Source organism: Lycium ferocissimum, chromosome 10 (assembly GCF_029784015.1).
Source record: "Lycium ferocissimum isolate CSIRO_LF1 chromosome 10, AGI_CSIRO_Lferr_CH_V1, whole genome shotgun sequence".
NCBI lineage: Eukaryota > Viridiplantae > Streptophyta > Magnoliopsida > Solanales > Solanaceae > Lycium > Lycium ferocissimum.
The window spans coordinates 9,736,577-9,743,106 of NC_081351.1; the positions used below are offsets into that span (position 1 = coordinate 9,736,577).

General features: G+C 37.7%; 1 pseudogene; it reads left to right on the forward strand.

The window, feature by feature from the left end:
* Nucleotides 1–1,074: 1,074 nt before the first annotated feature.
* LOC132034587 (uncharacterized) lies at nucleotides 1,075–1,715 on the forward strand (annotated as a pseudogene).
* Nucleotides 1,716–6,530: the final 4,815 nt, after the last annotated feature.

Genomic DNA, 6,530 nt, shown 5'->3' on the forward strand with positions numbered 1-6,530 from the left:
TCCGCAATACATATTCAAGCAAAAGATGCGAATTTGAGATACGATGGTGGTTAGAGTTACTTAAAGATTATGATCTTACTATTTTGTATCATCTGGTAAGGCGAATGTGGTGGCGGGTACGCCTTGAGTAGAAAGTCTATGGCGACTTGGCTCGATTTAACGTCGAAGAACGACCTATGGCTAAGGATATTCGGCATTAGCCAACCGCGGAGTTCGGATTGATCATACGGTGCGGTATGTGTTACTTGCGGGTATGGTGGCACAATCATCCTTAGTGGGACAAGTCAGGCTTGCCAATATGAAGATCCCCGTCTTTCAGAGCGCGAGATCGAGTGCAAAATGGGCGCTAAGTCATTCTCTATTGATGGCGAAGGGGTGTTACGTTGTCATGGTAGACTGCGTATTCCTATGGTGGGTGATGTGAAGCAACTAATTCTTGAAGAGGCTCATAGCTCGCGATACTCCATCCACCCAGGTGCTACGAAGATGTACCAAGACTTGCGTGGATTGTATTGGTGGAAAGGTATGAAGGCTGATATTTTGAAACATGTGACTAGTTGCTTAAATTGTCAGCAGGTTAAATATGAACATCAAAAACCCGGTGGAGTAATGCAAAACTTGATTATCCCAGAGTGGAAATGGGAAAGGACTACGATGGATTTCGTAGTTGGTTTGCCGAATACTTTCAAGAAACATGACTCAGTCTGGGTGATTGTGGATAGACTCACAAAATTCGCTCATTTTATACCGGTTCGGGTTACTCATACCGCAGAGCAGTTAGCGAATATTTACCTCCGTGAGATAGTTCGACTTCATGGTGTGCCCATTTCTATAATATCTGATCGAGGTGCACAATTTACTGCTGAGTTTTGGAAGTCTTTTCAGAAGTCATTGGGTTCACAGGTCGAGTTGAGTACAACTTTTCATCCACAAACTGATGGACATTCTGAGCGAGTTATTTAGATTTTGGAGGACATTCTCAGAGCTTGCGCGATTGATTTTGGTGGTCATTGGGACGATCAGTTGCCTTTGGTAGAGTTTACTTATAATAACAGCTACCAATCGAGTATACAGATGGCGCCGTTTGAGGCTCTATATGGTCGCAGGTGTCATTCACCAGTCGAATGGTTCGAATCGGGCGAAGCACAACTATTAGGTCCAGATTTGGTTCAGCAAGCCTTGAAGAAAGTAGCGATGATACGAGAACGACTTAAGACAGCACAAAGCAGACAGAAGGCCTATGTAGATAAGAAAGCTCGTGACGTGGAGTTCGTGAAGGGTGAAAAAGTCTTCTTAAAAGTTTCACCTATGAAAGGAGTTATGAGATTTGGGCGAAAGGGTAAGCTAAGCCCTAGGTATATCGGTCCTTATGAGATTTTGGATCAAAATGGGTTGGTGGCATATAGACTTGCTTTACCTCCAAGATTGTACGTTGTTCATCCCGTATTTCACTTGTCCATGCTAAGACGATATGTTCGTGATGATAGCCATAAGATTCGACTGTACCAGAGGATGTGGAGCTCGATGAGAATTTGACTTATGAGGAGGGTCCAATATCTATTCTTGATAGGCAAGTGTGACAATTGAGGTCGAAGAAAGTAGCTTCAGTCAAAGTGTTACGGCGTAATCACCCAACCGAGGAGGCTACTTGGGAGTCCGAGGCAGATATGCGAGATAAATATCCTCATCTATTTGACGCGACATGTATGATCTAGACCCGTTCAAGAACGAACGTTATTTTAAGTGGTGGAGAATGTAATAACCTAATTTTTAACTAAGGGCTTATTTGGTAATTTTAGCTAAAAGGAATTAAAAAGAAAAGAAATTCGAAATTAGAATTAAAAAGAAAATACAAAAGAAGGAATTTAGTGGGCCACGCCCAAAAAGGAAAAGGAAAAAAAGAACCTTAAAAGTCTGATGGCTATGCCATCGACGTGAATCACTATCTTGTTGAAAGGAAAAAAAAAAGTGGGGGGGGGGGGGGGGGGGACGAGCAAATAGAGGGACAAAAACTAGTGGGAAAAAAGAAAAGAAAAGAAAGGATAAAAATAAGAACTTTCATCCCAAATCATCAAGGTAATGACCCTAATCTTTTATTTAAGTTTATTACATAATTATGAGTGAATCTTTATGGTGAAAACATTCGGATATTTTGAGGAATTGAGAAAGTTTAGCTCTAGGGTTCTTTAATCAAAATCATTGATTTGAAATGACAAACAGTGTTGGATTTTAGACTTCTATATATCGTTGGAATCCTCTCGTTTAGGCCTTCCCGAAAATATATGTCTTGTCGGGTTTTGAACACATTGACCAGAGGGCATTTTCGTCCTTTAAAATTTGACTTTAACCGTTTAAGCCTCTAAAAATATAGAAGTGGTTTACCCTAAGGGTTTTGACCATTCTAAATCCGTTTTTGTGTAGTTTGAGGCAATCCAGAGACTCGAGAATGCAATTTTGATTTATTGGAAAGTGTGCTTGAATTGTGAATTTGAGGTAAGTGAGACTTTAAGCTTTGGGTACTTGCTTTTCAAAACCTGTTTTAAAAATATGTTTTGTACGCCTAGTCCATGTGTTGGGGCGAGCATGTACTTGCGCGTAATCGGTGGTCCTTAAGGCCAGCCGCATATACTTTATTTTCAAATAATCTAAAATTCTCTTTATAAATTGTTTTGTAATGTGATACAGCTGTGAGCCATGATATTGGGACATTGTGTATGCTTCCCTTAGCATTGTGTATGCTTCTTGATGATATTGTGGCATTGTGTATGCTTCCATTAGCATTGTGTATGCTTCCCGACATATTTGGCACATTGTGTATGTTGCCGTGGATTCATGGTGTTGATTAATTCTTTAACTGCCGTTTATGACAGGTCCTTAGTGTAAATTGTGTTGAGATATATAATATACTTGATAAACAGTGGTTTGGGCCTTGGTTGCTATTATATAATGATATATTCATGTGCGTAATATTTTGTGCTTGTAGTATGTTTGTATTTTCTAACACTTGTTCAGGGTATTTAAAGTGGCGGGTCGAGGATCTTCTGGGTAATATTTATGTATAACTCACTCTTACCCGCATGTTCATGCGGATACTGTCGTTGAGAATGAAATTTTGTGGTTGAAGATTTCGTGAGTGGATTCGTTGTTTTGTGAGCCACCGCATTGTTCGTGGAGGCAACCATTTCAGCTTTATCTAGTTTATTTCTAGTTACTTCTTTTATTTTGGGTCTACATGCCCAACATTCAAACTCATGTAACTCTGTTAGATGCTCCATGGTCTTAGCGTGGGATGTGGGCTAGAGATTTTTTTATTTATTTTTTTATCTTAGCGTTGGTTGGTTTTCATAAATCGATTATGGATTTGGTTGGCGACTATTTCGTATTTTTATCATTAATAGTGTTGTTTGACCTGCACTTATTTTGTTTTAGTGTTTTCGTAAATGATTAAGGGTATGATATATGGTTCGCCTGGCGGGTGGTGTTTGCTGGGTGCCAATCACGTCTAGCTGGTATTTTGGGACGTGACAAAGTTGGTATCAGAGCTTAGGCTTTAAGTCCCAGGTCATGGAGCAGTGTTTAGTAGAGTCTTATTCATGGGTATGTAGGCGCCCATACTTATGACGTTAAGGCTACTGAACATAGGTCCAATATATCTTCCTATACTATAACTTTTCAAATCAGTTTTTAAGCATCCAAGTTAAGTAAGAACATATAGCAAACCAAAACATAGGTCCAATATATCTTCCCACACTATAACTTTTCTAATCAGTTTTTAAGCATCCTAGTTAAGTAAAAACATATAGCAAACCAAACATGAATAATATTCAAACTTCAAGCCAAAGTAACTCAGCAAGCAAGATACACAGGATTTTCACAGAAATCCTTTTTAGGTCTTTGTTTCTCTTGAAGCTATGTGTCACACCAAATGGGTTTAGTTACTAAAACAAGTCCCAAAGCTAAGTTCTTGCACCTTATAAGGGATTTATCTGGCAAAGGATCAAACAAGCCAACTAAATGGATTAATTAGATCACGGAGTTCTCACTTAACTTCAAAATACCTATTTATCCGGTTTAGAATTCAATATTAAATAGGATAGGTGATCAAAACTGCCCAGGGGTGAATTCCATATGTTATAAATAATTTAAACTAATGCCAAATTCATTTTAAGTCCCTAATTACTTAAATAAAGAGTTACAGAAGCAATCATAGATATGAGAATCAGTTTTAGTCTAACCTTTAGTCTACAACATGATTTAAAGCAAATGAATGCAAGTTACAGTGTCTAATGCAATCAATTCATTAACTAAGTTGGAACAAGTTCCAAATTTCAATTTTCCCAACACGAGATTCATTTACTAGTGGAAGGTTGCTTTCGGCGGATTTAAATGCTATAGAGACACTAGTAGGGTCTCGAAGTGATGTATGTTAGGTTTACTATCGAAATGCATGAATGGATTTAGGGGCATAAGTATAGATAGAGATCTGGTCACGACGAGGCTACACGGAGATCGAGGTCAAAAGTGGTACATAGCATTGTCCTTAGGTGTAATGTAAGTTAGTTTTTCACATAACAAGTCACAACCTAGAGGAGAATTCTAAATAGGAGCCATAACAGCTCAAAATACTCCAAAAATGAAACTAAGGAGGGTGCATGATGCTACCCTAAGGCCACAGATGATATGTTAATGTTTAATGTGGTTCAAACAGCAAACAGAGGTGGGATATGAAGGTTACAAGTCATAATTATCATTTCAAACAAAGAGGGGAAAAGAAAATTACAAACAGATCGCATTCTTAATTTCAAGCAACCTTCAAGCTTAGTTTATATTTTCTTTTATACTTTAATTCGAAATGTTGATGGTTCCTAAAACTATGATCAAGAAATTTAACTTCAAAGAGCACAAATCATGAAAAGAGCAAATCTATAAGAATTTGGACACACAACAAGTGAAAGGAAAAAGACAGATCACAAATAGCACATAGCAGTCCTAGTGAATTTAATTTTGAACCTCCCATTCTCAATTTTTAAGCATAATTTGAACTCCTAGTCCTTTTACCTCTTAACTTAGTTTGACAAGGCAAATACTAGAGACAAAGTGTCATTCCCAACTTGTTTTCATGTCAAACTCTCAGAATTTCCAGATAAAACCAAGTAACAATGCAATACAAGGACTCAGAACCTTAAATTTGCACACAAGTTCTCACTTTCACCACAGTTTATACTCAGATAATTCCAGAGCCTTAAGTAGGTTTCAAGATTTATAAATCACATTTGAAAGACTAACTCTAATCTTTAAAATCATTTGGTAGTGCTAAGAAATTAATTAAACACCCAAACAGGATAAACAAATTTGTCAATCCTCTGCTCTATTATGAATCAAGTTAACAGTCATTTAGTCAAAAAATAGAGAATGGAAGGTGCAGGTTCAGAAACTCCATAGGACTCAAACAGGTCACCTGATTCTTTCAAACCCATTTAGGGTTCAAAATAAGATTCACGATTTGTTTTGAAAAATTCTCATTAAGCCGGTTATAAACCTTAAAATTGCCATATTTCTTTATAAAGAATCAAACCGCTAAATACACTCTAGAATAATCAACATTGATCAAATAAATGGGAGAAAAAACTACTACTTTTCAAAATTTAGGATCAGAACACCTTTCCAAATACATTCTAAGACTTTGAATCATGTTAACTCAACAAACAAACACCTTACTATCTCTCGATCCTCGCAAGAGTCTCTCAATCATCTAGTGATCTTTAAATAGCTTAAAATATGATCAAATGCACAAAGTTTCCATAAGACAGTAGTAAACCCAAACAGAACCAATTATAATGCACCTAAACTTAAAAGAACTAACCTTAACAGTGTCACGACCCGACTAGGGCCATGACGAGCACCCAGGGCTAACCATCGAGCACCACTCATTCTGTTACTCATCTGCTCTCATTCATAATATATGCTCATAGTCATAGAAAACTATTAACATTTGAAACGTATTTACTTTATATATATATACCCTTCGGCTATCAAAATACATATATACATGCATATACATGAAAGACTGTGAGACCATACTACCCGTGCGTGTCTATGAGCCTGCAGTACTAGACATATGGACGGGACAGGACCCCGTCGTACCCAAAATATATGTACACAAAAATAATGTTCCAAAATAGCACCTCCGAAATAAAGGAGGGCTCCTGTGGATCTGCTGATAGCTCCTACGAGTCTGGATCACCTCCCTGTCTACCTGTGGGCATGAACACAGCGTCCAAAAAAAAAGACGTCAGTACGAACATTGTACTGAGTATGTAAGGCATAAACAATAATAAAACATCAGTGAAATAAGGGTGGCATCAAATGAGGTAATACAGAATCGGGCGTGAATCATAAAAGAAATAATGCATGTCGGCTTACTCTCATAATCATCATCATATCATGTATGCATATATGTATAAACTGTCCGACCATATAGGTACGGTGTGATAATCAATAGCATTAGCATTAGCCTGCGCCCAGGCCTC